Source organism: Lissotriton helveticus (genome assembly GCF_964261635.1).
Source record: "Lissotriton helveticus chromosome 1_1 unlocalized genomic scaffold, aLisHel1.1 SUPER_1_unloc_18, whole genome shotgun sequence".
In the NCBI taxonomy this organism is placed as follows: Eukaryota; Metazoa; Chordata; class Amphibia; order Caudata; family Salamandridae; genus Lissotriton; species Lissotriton helveticus.
Window position 1 is genome coordinate 701,192 of NW_027611657.1, and position 17,246 is coordinate 718,437.

Here is a 17,246-nt window from a genome sequence, read left to right on the forward strand (position 1 = left end):
GAGTCATATTTGGGGGAGTTTTAGCCTCATCAGATGATGCTGTGCAGGCCCAGGTGCAATGAGGCGCAGTCGGTGCTGCCTGGTTACTGAGGCCCTAGTGAGGTTGAGACATATTTGGGGGAGTTTTAGCCTCATCAGATGATGCTGTGCAGGCCCAGGTGCAATGAGGCGCAGTCGGTGCTGCCTGGTTACTGAGGCCCTAGTGAGGTTGAGACATATTTGGGGGTGTTTTATCCTCATCAGATGATGCTGTGCAGGCCCAGGTGCAATGAGGCGCAGTCGGTGCTGCCTGGAGTGCGTTCTTTCACTTTCGATTGACGGCCCCCCCTCACTCTGGGGAAAGACACAAACGGGATTCAAGTCTGTGGTGTGCGCTCTAGTCTAGGTGCGCATACGCGATGACGCGATGACGCACTAGACTAGAGCGGAGAGGTCGCGCAGGCGCAGAGGCGAGGGGAGAGAGGCGCGAAAGACAAGAGCGGCAGTTGGCGACCGGAGCTGGGGATAGTTAGACGCTCGGCGCCCTTAGCTCTACAATACATGCATAAATGTATGAAAATAAACCTATGTTAATTACCATACTGACTCAGAGTGTTCAGTGGAGGAAACAACATTACAGTGGCGACGAGGCTGGGACTTGGACACCACCCGGTGCAAGGACGACAGCAGACACCCCCACAGCCATCCTCAAGAGTCAGCAAGGCTAATCACCGGCAAAGAAGAGCTAAAGGGCGTGGCAGCAGCGCAGCATCAAGGCAATAAGCTGAACACCAGCCACACAAGTCAGGTCAGTGTGGCCCTAGACTTCAGGAGCCCCCAGGCTGCATCCTGGCAACCAAGGGAGACTCTCCAGAGCCAGAGGAAAGGGGGGAGAAGGCACAGTCTGCGCACAGTGCGAGAAGTACAACCCCAGGGAGCCCAAGGGGCCAAATTGACACATCAGGGAGCGCAGGAGTGTCAGGTGAACCCACTCAAAGGAGAGTCCAGGAAGAAAGACCCAGAGGTGAGGGAAGAATGGCGAATCAGGCGTCGGCCCTGATGGCTCCAGTTCCGTTTCTACCGAGACCAGGTGAACCCCAACTCAAATGGGAAGACTGGAAAGATTATTTCCTAAATTACATTGAGGCCCTGGGTGATGAAAGCGAAAGTGAGTTCACGCCGGAAAGGAAAAAGAGACTGTTGCTTCACAACTTAGGCCCAGAAGGGGTGAGAGTGTTTAAGAACCTGGTACCCAAAGAGAGGGGTGCAGCGGAGACGGATGTGTTTGCAAATGCGCTAGATGACCTGGACTGCCATTACCGCCCAGCGGTCTGCGTCTCGATAGACCGCTATAACTTCCAGCAGCGGAAACAGGAGGCGGGAGAGTCCATTGATGATTACGTGGCAGCCCTTCGCCGTCTAGCAATCACATGTAGGTATGGCAACCTGCAGGATGAGTACATTAAGGACCAGATTGTAATGCACACCACCAGCAGGTCGGTGCAAGACAAGCTGTGGGCAATGAATGAGACAACCCTGAAAGAAGTGGTGGCGATGGTCAAAAAGGCCGAAATGTCGAAGAGAGGTGCAGACGCGGCGAAAAGGGAAAGTGGCCCAAGACAGATGGTCAACAAGATTGAGGAGGCACCACAATCCAGTAAACCCAAAAGTAACTTCGGGGACCCGAGGAAAGATATGAGAGGAGCTGGGAAACAGGTGACTCGCTCTGGCCAGGGATCAAAATTCGCATGCTACAGATGTGGTAGTGCAGCACACGCGGCCCAGGACCGGCGTTGTCCCGCGTTCCGCGCCAGGTGCTCGTTCTGTGGGTTGACTGGCCATTTCGAAAAAGTCTGCCGAAAGAAAGGGGCGAAGTCCATGGTTAAGTGCATAGATGCAGCAGCGGCCAACGTAAGTGAGGAAGACGAAGTGGATGATGATGATCTAGTCCTGTGCATAGAGGACCAAGTTTTGGACGTGTCCGGCAAGCGTAGAGACAAACCCCGCACCGACATGCTCATAGGGGGTGTCAAAGTACACGTGGCCGTGGATTCTGGATCCCCCTGGACCATAGTACAAAGGTCGATATGGGAAGAGGACTTCGTACCTGCCATAGGTCCTGACTTGAAGCCGCCGGACATCAGACCCATCTCGTATACCGAGAATACCATCCCCCTGGTTGGGTGCAGGGACTTGGAGTTCGAATTCCGAGGACGGTCAGCCACGTGCACCCTGTATGTAGCTGAAAAAGGCCCATCGGTACTGGGATGGAGAGATGCAGGTGATCTCGGTATCATCCTCAATCCTGGGGGGAAAGAACAGATCCTGCTAACAGACGAATGGCCCCTCTCGAAGGAGGAGGATTGGAAGGTGGCATACTCCAAAGTATTTGAGGGCACAGTTGGAAAACTGGACAAATTCGTGCACAAGATGGTCATCAAGGAGGGAGCAGTGCCAGTGGTGCATAAAGTACGGAACATACCGATGTCTACGAGTGAGGCGGTGCGCCAAGAACTAATGAGGTTAGAAGAGCAAGACATCATTGAACCAGTGGACAGTGCGGAATGGCTATCGCCCTTGGTGGTAGTTAAGAAGCCGAACGGCAAGGTCAGGCTCTGTGTGGACCTAAGGGAGCTCAACAAAAGCCTTGTGGTGGAGAGATTTCCGCTCCCCAGAATAGATGAGATGCTGGCGAAGACTAAAGGGATCAACCATTTCTCCACCATAGACCTGACGTCTGCGTACTACCAGATAGAATTGCATCCATCGAGCAAGAAGTACACAGCCTTCATAACGCCCTTTGGATGCTATCAATTCAAGAGAATGCCGTTCGGCCTGGCATCTGCTGCGGCCGTGTTCCAGAAACTTATGCATAGGTTGTTCAAGGACATTCCGGGAGTGCAATACTTCCAAGATGACATATTAGTGATGGGCTCCGACAAAAGCGAACACGACAGGAAGCTACACCGAGTGCTGGGAGTGCTGCAAAGCAGGGGATTGACGGCGGAATGGAGCAAGTGTAGAATAGGGTCCCGCTCTGTGACCTACCTGGGGCACGAGATAGGGACGCACGGCATATCACCGAAGGAACAAAATGTGAGAGCAATAAAAGATGCCAAGGCTCCAACTACCAAAGAGGAAGTGCGGTCATTCCTCGGAATGGCCGAGTATTACAGCCGGTTTGTCAGACATTTTGCCACCAGAACGCACCGGATGAGACAGCTAATCAGGAACAATGCAAAGTTCGAATGGGATGCGGAGGCCCAATCCGAATTCGAGTCCATTAAAGACTGCATCAGCCACGCCATCCCACTGCAAGGGTATGTCCCCACCGGAAAGACAGTGGTGACAACTGACGCAAGTGACAAGGGCCTGGGAGCTGTCTTGGCGCAAGAAAGGGAAGGTGGTGCCAAGGAAACGATCTGTTTTGCATCCAGGGCGCTGTCCCCGACGGAACAACGGTACAGCGTAATCGAAAAAGAGATGCTGGCGGTCACATGGGCACTGAGCAAGTTTCGCCAGTTCATATGGGGCACAAGATTCAGGCTCCAAACGGATCACAAGCCACTCATCAAGGTGTTGACGTCATCGGGTCATGACACGGCCACCCCGAGGATAGCGAAGATGACCTTAAAGTTGCTGGACTATACATATGATGTGGAATACCTTCCAGGAACACAGAACAGAGTAGCTGATTACCTCAGCCGGGCGGCAGCTATGGAAGAGGCGCCAGGTGAGGCCCAGGACACAGAGGAGATGGTGGCCAGCATGGAGGACCACGAAACGTCGATCAGTGCACAAGAGTGGCAGGCAGCTTATGAGCTCGATGAGGAAAAGGTGGAAGTTAGGAAACATCTTACCATGGGCTGGCCGGACAAGAAGAAGCTCAAGGAAGGTGTGCGACGATTTTATGAAATGAGGGAGGAACTATCCCTGAGTGACTCAGGAATATTCTTGTACAGAGGAGAGAAAGTGGTGCCCCCAGTGACACTGATACCAAGACTGCTGAAATTGCTCCATGAGGGGCATTTGGGCATCGTAAAAACCAAGGCGTTGGTCAAACAGATGTATTGGTGGCCGGGAATGGATAATCACATAGAGAGACAAGTGAGGGAGTGTGAACAGTGCCAGGGCGCGGATAAGGTGCTTCGGCCACTCAGACCAGCTCTAGGGAAGTTCGACACCCCGCGAGGCCCGTGGGAAGAAGTGGCCATTGACATTCTGGGGCCCGTGCTGGACAGCAGAGGAGTGAATAAGTACATTTGCGTGATAATTGACAAATACTCCAAGTGGCCGGAAATAGACTTACAAGAGTCGATGGACACGGAGACGATCCTCAAGTTTCTAACCTCGGTGTTCCTCAGAGAAGGAATACCAAAATCCATTCTTAGTGACAATGGACCGCAATTTGTGTCAGACAAGTGGGGAAGATACATGAAGAGAAATGGGATCGAGGTGAAACACACGGCCGTGTACCATCCGGCTTGCAACGGCCAGGTCGAAAGGTTTAACAGGGTGCTCATGGGCTCCATCCAGGCGGCCATTTCGCAAGGAAAAGACTGGGAGATGGAAGTGATGAACATGCTGTGGGCTTACCGGATAACGCCCTCGGTAGTGGGGTACAGTCCGTTCCAAGTGCTTAGGGGACGCCATCCCTTCACCCGGGACAATGTGGCCTGGAGGGAGAAGACCATCACCAGCAAGTGGTCCCCGGCGGTGGTACAACACAACCTGGAGAAGGCCCAGAGGATCTACGCAGCCCACTATGACAAGCGACGAAGCACTAAGGACACGGCATTGGAAAAAGGGGAGTGGGTTAGGATCAAACTTCCCACTCTGCAAAAGAAAGGCGATAGTAAGTTCAGCCAGCCGCTACAAGTCAAGGAAGTGCGTGGGAGGGCGGCTCTCCTCAGTGATGGAAAGGTCTGGTCGCAAGACCGCATGGCCAGAGTCAACAAAATATTAGTTTGGCCCAAGGTTGAGGTGGAAGAGAGTAGCAGGAATGACCAGGAGGCCAGAGCCGTCTCGGAGCAAGGCACGGATAATCATGAAGAAGGCGCAAGGGTCGACAGTGAAATGGAAGCCTGGGGAGCCAGGTTGTCCGAGGACCGTGATGAACAGGTGAACGCAGAACAGAGAGCAGAGGCGAGAGAAGCCGGGGTGTCCCGAGGAGAGACAGAAGTGTCAGAGAGCATGCCGGTAAGACACACCCGCAGTGGAAGGGCAGTTATTGTGCCCTCTCGTTATAGAGACTTTGATATGGAAGGACATCAGATGGGTGCTGCCCCCCCCTGGGTGGCCCACCAAGACTATTCCCAGTTGAAGGACACCCCACCTGGTGGGAAGGGGGAACACGCTTATGTTTTCGATTAAAGGAGGGAGATATGTGGTGTGCGCTCTAGTCTAGGTGCGCATACGCGATGACGCGATGACGCACTAGACTAGAGCGGAGAGGTCGCGCAGGCGCAGAGGCGAGGGGAGAGAGGCGCGAAAGACAAGAGCGGCAGTTGGCGACCGGAGCTGGGGATAGTTAGACGCTCGGCGCCCTTAGCTCTACAATACATGCATAAATGTATGAAAATAAACCTATGTTAATTACCATACTGACTCAGAGTGTTCAGTGGAGGAAACAACATTACAAAGTCGATCTTCTCATCACAGACTTTTCAGGCGAAACAAATGTCACCGTGTGCTGAGGCCTTCAAAAGAGACCCAACTCCAGCAGTGAGGGCCAAGGAGCATTGTTGATACAAAATAATCATCGATCGATGCAACAACAACAACAACAACAAATGAACCCCGGAGAGCAGGCTCGAGACCCTCCAGCAGCAGACACTCTTTGTATCTCATGGCCTCACCTGGGGTTCAATGTGGGTCTTGTGCTCCCTGCTGGGGTCAGGCCTCACCTGGGGTGGTTTGGGTGCTGTGCTCCCTGCTGAGCCAGAGGCCAGGACTGCACCATGAGCGCGGGGTTAAAAGGAGGCCTGTTCATGGACAACTGCGCATGCGCTGGGGATAGACACCGCTTCCCACAGTGCAGAGTAAGGAGACATTGGATTAACTGCGCATGCGCTGAGGACAGATACTGCCTCCCGCCGGGGAACGCGGATTAAAGAGGGCCTGATGGATGAACAACTGCGCATGCGCGGAGGACAGATAAAAAAGATTTCTTTCTTTCGTTCACAGCACAGTAAAGGGCGACAGCTCAGCACCAGCACAGGGCCGCGCGGGGACACAATGAATGAGAGACAACAGCTGCCACAGCACCCGCGGAGATGTATTTAAGTGCAAAGCTCCTCGGTTCGGCTCGTTTATGGGGAGGGGGCAGTGTCTTTCCTCTGCGCAGCCGCAGTGAGACGGAGCGTCATCTGTTCAGGGCAGTTCAGTCTGTACCCCGTGCAAGGTCCTAAATCGACGATAGGAAGTAGTGTCTTCGCCCTGCACATGAGCAACTGTGACGTGCACAGAACACGAGCATTTGACAGATTCCCCATTCCAAGATGGCGCCCGTTTCCACGACCGTAGTCCTTCGTTTATTGCTCTGTCGGGATACCGGAAGTCACCCAAAACGACGGCCGGTTCCTCTGCTGATGCCGCACACCGCGCTCGGGCTGCGGGTTTGGATAAAGCGGCTCCTCTGCTGATGTTTGGATCCTCTGCTGGACTCTGCGACGGTAGAAAGGTAAGACTGAGGTCACAGGCTTCATGTACTTTGATAGCTTCCGGGTCATCAGGCTCCAAAGACCCGGAGGGAGCACGAGAGACATGAGGATGAACGTTTAATACCAGAACGGCTCTCGAGGTGAGATCCAGGCTGACCACAGACCCAAGGACCCTTCCTTATACAGAGCAGGCGCAGGTGACTGTCAGCGTTTGCATCAAGAGTGAGGCCTTGAGAGACTTCAGCCGTGTGTGGCCGGGCTCGGGTAGACACGGCTTACATTGAACCCTGGTTCACCTCACACTTTATGGGGCTGTTTCTGTGCCTCGTATTGAAGCAACCGAGAGAAGGAGTTCCCAATAGAGCCGGATCTCGGCTGAGAGTGGATCCCCTGATAACAGAGCGCTTTGAAGCAGTGCTTTGATAGCTAACTTGGGGATTAAGAGCACTATCAGACATTTGGTTCATTGGGACGCTGAACACACTAGAACATGACCATAGTATTTGATTTACAGATATTGCCTGATTCTTGGAAGAAAACAAGAACACATGAATCAGAGGACCCATCCTTTGGACTCATCGTTGATACTTAACGGAACCCTGTGTGGGTCGGGATTAACACCACATTGAAAGTAGGTTTCTTTGAAATATCCATCACGCTGGAACTTTACAGAGATGGATTTTCAGACCTTTAAAAATACCCCTTCTTTATTTACAGAAAGTTATACTGGGACGGTAGAGGTGTTTATTTCTCACCTTCATGCTTGATACACTTGGGGCTCTAAGGTTTGGGACTTATGACCCCTAGACTAGAGCACACGACATGAGAGCCATCACTCGGACCAAATCACAGACACGAGTTTTCACACTTGAAATTTCCAAGGATTTTGTGCAGCAGGGCTATGAGGAGGTCATTTTGCCATTGGAGTTTTATCTAGATTCGCTCTCTCCGTCGTATACTGTATCTTAGAATGCTTATTTTACATGTATCTTCTCAACAAGGTTAGGTTACTATTGTTTGTATACCTAACATAGACAACCCCCTTAGTTTATATGCGCTGTGGCCGTATTTAATTTTACAAAAAATAATACCAATGCCTGAGAAGGATGTGACTTCTATTTAGACCATGGTTCTGTACCTTTATTTTTTACACAGCCTTGAGAAAGTCGCGGAATCACACCCTGTAGCGACGAAACAAATGTTGGTTGTGGCCGAGAACACCAGAAAAAAACACAAACAAGACAAAAGAAAGAAAGAATTGTGTATAATCTGTGACTCATTTACTGTACTTTGTTTTAACTTAGAGGGAAACCACATATTACTTAAATACGTGTGCTGGGGAGTTGATTTTCTCAGGGGTGCAGAGGAGGTGAGGCCTGTCCATGGGGTGCAGAGGAGGTGAGGCTTGTCCAGGGGTTGCAGAGGAGGTGAGGCTTGTCCAGGGGGTGTACAGAGGATTTGAGGCTTGTCCAAAGGGTGCAAAGGAGGTGAAGCATGTCCTTTTCAGGGGTGGAGTGGTTGCGAAGGAGGCGAGGCCTGTCTAGGGGTGCAGAGGAGGTAAGTCCTGTCCATGGGGAGGAGAGCAGGTGAGACCTGTCCAGGGGGAGAAGAGGAGGTTAGGCGGGTAATGAGGGGTGCAGAGGAGATGCCTGTTCAGGGGGAGCAGAGGAGGCGAGACCTATCCAGGGGGTGCAGAGGAGGTGAGGCATGTCTTGTCCATGGGGGTACAGAGCAGGTGAGGCCTGTCCAGGGTTCAGAGGAGGTGAGGCATGTCCAGACCAGGGGGTTAACAGCAGGTGATGCCTGTCCGGGGGTACAGAGGAGGTGAGGCATGTTCTGTCCAGGGGGTTAAGAGCAGGTGAGGCCTGTCCAGTGGTGCAGAGGAGGTGGTGCCTGTCCTGGGCTGGGGGTGCAGCATATCTGGGAGTGGTGCAGAGGAGGTGAAGCCTCTCCAGGGGATGCAGAGTGGTTGAGGCCTGTCCAGAGGGATGAAGAGGAGGCGAGGCCTGTCCAGGGGTACAGAGGAGGGGCGACCTGTCCTGAGGGGTGCAGAGGAGAATGCTTTCCAGGGGGAGCAGAGGAGACGAGGCCTGTCCAGTGGTGCATAGGATGTCATACTTGCACAGGGGGTGCAGTGCTGGTGAGGAATGTCCAGGGTTCAGAGGAGGTGAGGTATATCCTGTCTAGGGGGGTAAGAGTAGGTGAGGCCTGTCCAGGGATGAAGAGGAGGAGGTTCCTGGTCTGGGATTGCAGAGGAGGTGAGGCCTGTGCAGGGGGTGCAGAGGATGTGCGGCCTGCCCCAGGGTGCAGAGGAGTTGAGGCCCATCTTTAGGGGTGCAGAGGAAGCAAGGCCTGTCCTGGGGTGCAGAGGAGGTCAGGCGTGCACAGGGGTTGCAGAGGAGGTGGTGTCTGTCCTGGGCTGGGTGTGCATAGGAGGTGAGGCTGATCCGGGAGGGGTGCAGAGGAGGGGAAGCCTGTCCAGGGGGATACAGAGTGGTTGAGGGCTATCCAGGGAGATGCAGAGAAGTGGAGACCTGTCCCCTGCTGGGATTAAACTTGCTCGGTAGGGATAGGAGTTGAGGCCTATCGTGTCCTCTGTGTATGAGGAGTGTGGACCGCCTCAGCCGCTTCTCTCACCGCCCAGAGATGCTCCTTTCCATGCAATGTATTTTATTGTAAGGGCTAGTAATCCGAGTTTTTGAAAAGTATCCAGAGTTACCATTGAGCCCCAGATGGCTCATGACAAAGGCATGTTAAATCAATGAGAACTAGTCTGTCAAGACGTGATATGAGACTCAAAACTATGTTGTTAGTGATAAAAAGAAAAGGGTTCTTTCTTTTTATGAAGCCCCCATCCACCAACCTAGTTGGTGGCATGCTTCATCATCGGGCCTACCCGGTGACACCAAGTGTGTCCCTGCTGTGCTACAAGGCCTGTATTACAGCAGAGCAGGTATATTTACTGAGTGTGCAGTGATAGTGATGTGAAAGTGAAGTTTAAAAACTGTCCAGTGTTCCCATTATCCAAAGGGATTATCTTTAATGTTTGGGCCTCTGGCAGTAGTAAAAGCAAGGCAATGGATGTAGGTGGAGTAGTAAGCGAACCCAGCCGGGGGAAAGGGGAATGGGACAGAGAAGAGACTATCTGACCTTCTGGCTCTTCTACTCTACTTCTTCCTTTCTGCCGTACTCCGTTTATGCCTTTCTTATTCCCTCTCTATCTTTAAGCATGAGTGGAAATTGCTGTAACAGAAAAGCACACCATTACTAATTTCCTTCTCCACTTTCTTACTCTCTCTCTATTTCCTTACCCAAAGTGCCTATGGCTTTGGCTCCTCTTCTATTCTACAATATAAGTATTCTATTCTTTGGTAAACTGCATTATAAACACATTTTTAGCACCCTTTAACTCGTGTGAGTTCATTTATTCTTTTTCACTCATTTGTTCGTTCACTCTCTGCCTTACTTTCTTATCTTCTGAATTCTTCTTACTTCTCCCTTAGGAACCTTCAGGAGCTTCCGCCGTCAACCAAGCGACGAAGAAATCAGGAACTGAAGTATTCAATGAGTAAGTATTAATTCTTCTCTTTATATATTTTTTTCCTGTTTACTTTAAATTGGTATTTCTAACTAGACTACAGAAAGAACGTGACTAATCTCTGAAAATCCGTTGGTGAAGTGCGTGGTTCTAAAATCAACCGGCGCTCTTCACAGCTTGTCTAGACCTCGCACCCGTGTCCAGGAGCGCAGGACTAGACCGACAACTTCTACCGCGGTCCTCCCTGTTGGTAGTACAGGGGAGAATACCCAGTTCCGCAGTATAATCACTTGCGACCATTTGCGAGCGGGTAATCTTTGCAATGCCCATTTAATGGCAGAGACTGCGGGACAAAGAAGAGCTTTGATTTCTTTTTCCTACACCTTGACAGTACCCCTTCGCAAGGTTAAGCCTCCGGGCTGAGGTTTGTGAGGATTTTGCAAGTGAAAAATGTTGGTTAATCGGGGAGCATGAACATCTGATTGTTCCACCCACGACCTATCCTCTGGGCCAAAACCCTTCCAGTCTACAAGATAGAAGATTTTCCCTCGAATGGACTTTGAAACTAAGATTCTTTTAACTTAAAATACTTCTCGTCCTTTCACTAAAATAGGTTCTCTATTCCTCAATTCTTTCAAATGGGGTGAAACCTTTTTAAGAAGAGAAACATGAAACACTGGGTGTATTTTTAGCTGTGGTGGTAGTTTTAGTTTGAAAGTCACTGGATTCACTACTTGCTCCACAGGAAATGGACCTATAAATCGGGGTTGAAACTTTCTATTTCCTTTAAGCTTTAGGTTTCTTGTGCTTAACCATGCCCTGTCCCCTGTACTCAAATCTGGTTCAGGTCTTCTTTTTCATCTGCACTTTGCTTGTAGCGTTCCTTAGCTTTCATAAAGTTCTTGGTGGCAGACTTGTGTACCTTGCTAAGATGCAAAGTTTTGTGCTGCAGGCACCAACACTTCTTGAGAGGAAACCTCAGAATTCGGATGCCTTCCATAATTCAAGTAGAAAGGGGGAAAACCAGTAGAGGCATTCTTAGCATTATTATGTGCAAACTCTGCAGTCCAAAGAAGATCAAGCCACTCTCCCTCTTGATCCAAAAGAAACAGTCTGAGATACTTTTCTAACTCTTGATTGGCCCTTTCAGTTTGACCATCTGTTTGTGGATGAAAACTCGTTGGGTAACGTGTCTCAATTCCCAAACCCCTTGTACAAACCTTCCAACAATGGGATAGAAATTGAGATCCACGATCTGTGATCAAAACCTTTGGAATAATACCATGTATCTTACAACACGTTAATTGAATTGTGTGGCTATTTGTTTTGCAGATGACTTCCCTTTCAGGGCAACAAAATGCGCCATTTTTGAGAACGAGTCTTCCATGAGTAATACTGAACTGAATCCCTGACTAGAAGGCAATTTAACAATCAAATCCATAGTCACAGTGTGCCAGGAAAATGGAGGGGTAGGCAAAGGTCTCAATAGACCCCGAGAAGCCAGCTTATTTGTCTTCCCTATTGGACAAATCTCACAGCCTTCCACATAAACTCGAACATCTTTGGACAACCCTGGCCACCAAAACTGTCTCCTTAACAACTCCTCCGTTCAGTGGATTCCAGGGTGACCAGCCAATGGACTGTCATGACAGTCGATCAACGCTTGTTGTTGAAGTTCTTTGATTGGTAAGTACAAGGCCTTGGAATGAAACGGTAATCCATCGACAATTTCTTGAGTTGACTCCTTCTCTGCCAAGCCGCGTATTCCTTCAGAAGGTAAGGCTTCTTTGACCTTGTCTACAAGAGTTTTCTCACTAGTGGCTCCAACGATCTTAGTTTCAGGAATTATCTTTTGATCACTAATGGGACTCTTTCTTCCATCCGTGTCAATGCGAGACTTGGCATCTACCTTTCCATTATTTCTTCCTGGCCGATAAGTTATTACAAAGTCATAATTGGCGAAATACAGGGACCACCTAAGTTGGCATGGTGTGAGCGTTCTGGCAGACTTCAGAAACTGAAGATTCCGGTGATCGGTGATTACCGTCACCACATGTTTTGCTCTGACTAGGTAATGTCGCCATTCTTGGAACGCATCTTTGATAGCGAGGAGTTTTTTATCTGAAATAGTATACGTTATTTCCACTGGTTTCAATTTTCTAGAGTAATATGCCACCGGATGCAACTGTTCGGTCTCTTTGTGTCTCTCTGAAAGTACCTCTCCGATGGCCTGTTTAGAAGCATCAGTCTCCAGGTAAAACAGTTGAATAGGATGCGCATGCAGCAGAATTGGTGCAGTGGTAAAACTCTTCTTCAAGAACTGGAAAGCATCTTCTGCCTCAGCAGACGATTAAAAAGGTACTCCTTTCCGTAGCAATTTAGTAATTGGTGGTACCTTCAGGGAAAAATCTTGAATGAATCTCCGATAGAAATTTGCAAACCCGATGAAGCTCTGTATCTTTCACAGAGGTTGGAGGAGGCCAATTTAAGACTGCCTCAATGTTTTTAATATCCATGGTAAGACCTTCTGGAGCAATTACAAATCCCAAGAAATCCACAGGTTTCACCCCAAAAGCGCATTTTTCAAGTTTTATGTAAAGCTTGCTTTCCTTCAGGCAATGCAAAACTCTTTTGACCCGTTGGTGATCTTCTTCTGATGAGGAATAAATCGAAATGTTGATGTAAACAATCTTGCATTGATCAATGAACTCCTTCAGGACATCATTAATGAAGTACTGGAAGGCTGCAGGAGCGTTGCTCAAACTGTAGGGCATCACTTGGTACTCATATAATCCATACTTTGTTCTGAATGCTGTTTTTCATTCCTCTCCACTTCTCACTCAAATTAAATGGCACTCCCCATGTAAATCTAACTTTCTGAAGATTTTTTCATCTTTTAGTTCATCTAGAACATGGGTACTCACAAACTTTCTCTCGGGGGCCAAATTTACAGTGTGGTTTGTGGCCACGGGCCACACCGGTGGAGGCGGAGTCAGTGGGGGAGGGGGAAGGGGCTAGAACGAAAAAAACTGTGAAACTGTGACCATGAAGTTGAACACAGGCCCCTGCAGCTGACGCGTTCATCCACTGAGCCAACAGACCAGTATACACACACATCTCTCTTTCTCTCTCCCTATCTCTCCCTCCCTCTCTCTGTCTCCCTCCTTCTATCTCTCTCGCTCCCTCCTTCCCCCTCTCTCTGTCTCCCTCTGTCTCTCTCCCTCCGTCTATCTCTGTCTTACCTCTCTTTTTTCTCTCCCTCCCTCTATTTCCTTCCCTCTCTCCGTCTCCCTCCATCTGTCTCCCTCTATCTGTGTCCCACTGTCCATCTCCATCTGTCTCCCTCCCTCTGTCTGCCCTCTGTCTGTCTCCATCCCTCACTCTGTCTCCCTCCCTCTGTTTCCCTCCCTCTCTCTGTCTGTCTCCCTCCCTCTGTCTGTCTCCGTCTGTCTGTCTGTGTCTGTCTCCCTCTGTCTGTCTCCCTCTCTCCCTCTGTCTCCCTCCCTCTGTCTATCTCATCCCTTCCTATGTCTGTCTCCCTCTGTCTCTCTATGTCTCTATCGCTGTCTGTCTCTACCTCTATCTGTCTCTGCCTCTATCTGTCTCTGCCTCTATCTGTCTCTGTCTGTCCCTGTCTCTGACCCTATCTAGCTCCGTCTGTCCCAGTCTCTATCTGTCTCTGCCTCTGTCTCTATATGTCTTTATCTGTCTCTATCTGTCTCACCTCACCCGGCTCTCACTCCCTGCTCTGTCCTCCCTCACCGGGCTCTCACTCCCTGCTGCCCTCCACCTCCCTCACCCGGTCTCTCACTCCCTGCTCTGCCCTCCACCTCCCTCACCCGGGCTCTCACTCCCTGCTCTGCCCTCCACCTCCCTCACCCGGACTCTCACTCCTTGCTCTGCCCTCCACCTCCCTCACCCGGGCTCTCACTCCCTGCTCTGCCCTCCCACCTCACAGGGCTCTCACTCCCTGCTCTGCCCTCCACCTCCCTCACCCGGGCTCTCACTCCCTGCTCTGCCCTCCACCTCCCTCACCTGGACTCTCACTCCCTGCTCTGCCCTCCACCTCCCTCACCCGGGCTCTCACTCCCTGCTCTGCCCTCCCACCTCACCGGCTCTCAGTTCTTGCTGTCCTCCCCCCTCCCACCCCCTCTCCCCTGTGTGTCAGCCTGGCTGACACAGCCTCCCGGGCACCCCAGTACTTCACAGGTCTTTAAACGACCATTTGTCTGTTAATGAGGCTTTGTTCACCTCTTAGTGCCCCTGCAGCTCCACTCTTGACTGTGGCTGGAATCGCCCGGGGCCCCCACAGAGCAGGCTCTCTGATTACGCACTGCTGCTCCCCGAGATGTTTGCTGAAGTTAAAAAAAACAAACACACAGGTGCGATGTGTCTCAAGCTCCGCGGGCCGCCACTGAAGGCTTGCCGGGCCGTACTTTGAGTACCCCTGATCTAGAATAACTGAAATCAGGGGAAGAGGCTAACGATTCTTTATTGTAATCTTGTTCAAGGCACGATAATCTATACACAGTCTCAGATCTCCGTCACATTTTGGAATGAAAAATAACGGTTAAGAAACGGGGGACTGTGAAGGTCGTATGAACCCGTTTTCTAAGTATTTCTTAGGATGACGGTTTTCAGCTTCAGTAAGCGCATACATTCGGCTACAAGGAAGGTTAGATCCAGGTTCCAAATCAAATTTTGCAGTCATACCAGTGATGTGGGGGCAACTTCTTTGATTCCAAACCACTGAAAACTTCAGCAAACTATTGCTATTCTACCGGAAGACTCAGTTTGCACCTCAAACATCTGATTGTTCCACCCACGACCTATCCTCTGGGCCAAAACCCTTCCAGTCTACAAGATAGAAGATTTTCTCTCGAATGGACTTTGAAACTAAGATTCTTTTAACTTAAAATACTTCTCGTCCTTTCACTAAAATAGGTTCTCTTTTCCTCAATTCTTTCAAATGGGGTGAAACCTTTTTAAGAAGAGAAACATGAAACACTGGGTGTATTTTTAGCTGTGGTGGTAGTTTTAGTTTGAAAGTCACTGGATTCACTACTTGCTCCACAGGAAATGGACCTATAAATCGGGGTTGAAACTTTCTATTTCCTTTAAGCTTTAGGTTTCTTGTGCTTAACCATGCCCTGTCCCCTGTACTCAAATCTGGTTCAGGTCTTCTTTTTCATCTGCACTTTGCTTGTAGCGTTCCTTAGCTTTCATTAAGTTCTTGGTGGCAGACTTGTGTACCTTGCTAAGATGCAAAGTTTTGTGCTGCAGGCACCAACACTTCTTGAGAGGAAACCTCAGAATTAGGATGCCTTCCATAATTCAAGTAGAAAGGGGGAAAACCAGTAGAGGCATTCTTAGCATTATTATGTGCAAACTCTGCAGTCCAAAGAAGATCAAGCCACTCTCCCTCTTGATCCAAAAGAAACAGTCTGAGATACTTTTCTAACTCTTGATTGGCCCTTTCAGTTTGACCATCTGTTTGTGGATGAAAAGTCGTTGGGTAACGTGTCTCAATTCCCAAACCCCTTGTACAAACCTTCCAACAATGGGATAGAAATTGAGATCCACGATCTGTGATCAAAACCTTTGGAATAATACCATGTATCTTACAACACGTTAATTGAATTGTGTGGCTATTTGTTTTGCAGATGACTTCCCTTTCAGGGCAACAAAATGCGCCATTTTTGAGAACGAGTCTTCCATGAGTAATACTGAACTGAATCCCTGACTAGAAGGCAATTTAACAATCAAATCCATAGTCACAGTGTGCCAGGAAAATGGAGGGGTAGGCAAAGGTCTCAATAGACCCCGAGAAGCCAGCTTATTTGTCTTCCCCATTGGACAAATCTCACAGCCTTCCACATAAACTCGAACATCTTTGGACAACCCTGGCCACCAAAACTGTCTCCTTAACAACTCCTCCGTTCAGTGGATTCCAGGGTGACCAGCCAATGGACTGTCATGACAGTCGATCAACGCTTGTTGTTGAAGTTCTTTGATTGGTAAGTACAAGGCCTTGGAATGAAACGGTAATCCATCAACAATTTCTTGAGTTGACTCCTTCTCTGCCAAGCCGCGTATTCCTTCAGAAGGTAAGGCTTCTTTGACCTTGTCTACAAGCGTTTTCTCACTAGTGGCTCCAACGATCTTAGTTTCAGGAATTATCTTTTGATCACTAATGGGACTCTTTCTTCCATCCGTGTCAATGCGAGACTTGGCATCTACCTTTCCATTATTTCTTCCTGGCCGATAAGTTATTACAAAGTCATAATTGGCGAAATACAGGGACCACCTAAGGTGGCATGGTGTGAGCGTTCTGGCAGACTTCAGAAACTGAAGATTCCGGTGATCGGTGATTACCGTCACCACATGTTTTGCTCTGACTAGGTAATGTCGCCATTCTTGGAACGCATCTTTGATAGCGAGGAGTTTTTTATCTGAAATAGTATACGTTATTTCCACTGGTTTCAATTTTCTAGAGTAATATGCCACCGGATGCAACTGTTCGGTCTCTTTGTGTCTCTCTGAAAGTACCTCTCCGATGGCCTGTTTAGAAGCATCAGTCTCCAGGTAAAACAGTTGAATAGGATGCGCATGCAGCAGAATTGGTGCAGTGGTAAAACTCTTCTTCAAGAACTGGAAAGCATCTTCTGCCTCAGCAGACGATTAAAAAGGTACTCCTTTCCGTAGCAATTTAGTAATTGGTGGTACCTTCAGGGAAAAATCTTGAATGAATCTCCGATAGAAATTTGCAAACCCGATGAAGCTCTGTATCTTTCACAGAGGTTGGAGGAGGCCAATTTAAGACTGCCTCAATGTTTTTAATATCCATGGTAAGACCTTCTGGAGCAATTACAAATCCCAAGAAATCCACAGGTTTCACCCCAAAAGCGCATTTTTCAAGTTTTATGTAAAGCTTGCTTTCCTTCAGGCAATGCAAAACTCTTTTGACCCGTTGGTGATCTTCTTCTGATGAGGAATAAATCGAAATGTTGATGTAAACAATCTTGCATTGATCAATGAACTCCTTCAGGACATCATTAATGAAGTAC

General features: G+C 49.3%; 1 protein-coding gene across 1 annotated transcript in view; it reads left to right on the forward strand.

Moving 5' to 3' along the window:
* The first annotated feature begins 6,556 nt into the window (after window positions 1–6,556).
* Window positions 6,557–17,246, forward strand: part of LOC144805675 (uncharacterized) — a 68,426-nt gene continuing 57,736 nt past the window's right edge. Inside the window, exons 1-2 of the mRNA XM_078672185.1 lie at window positions 6,557–6,661; window positions 10,145–10,209. The gene's annotated coding sequence lies outside the window, so the exon portion shown is untranslated. The remainder of the gene's footprint in view (window positions 6,662–10,144; window positions 10,210–17,246) is intronic.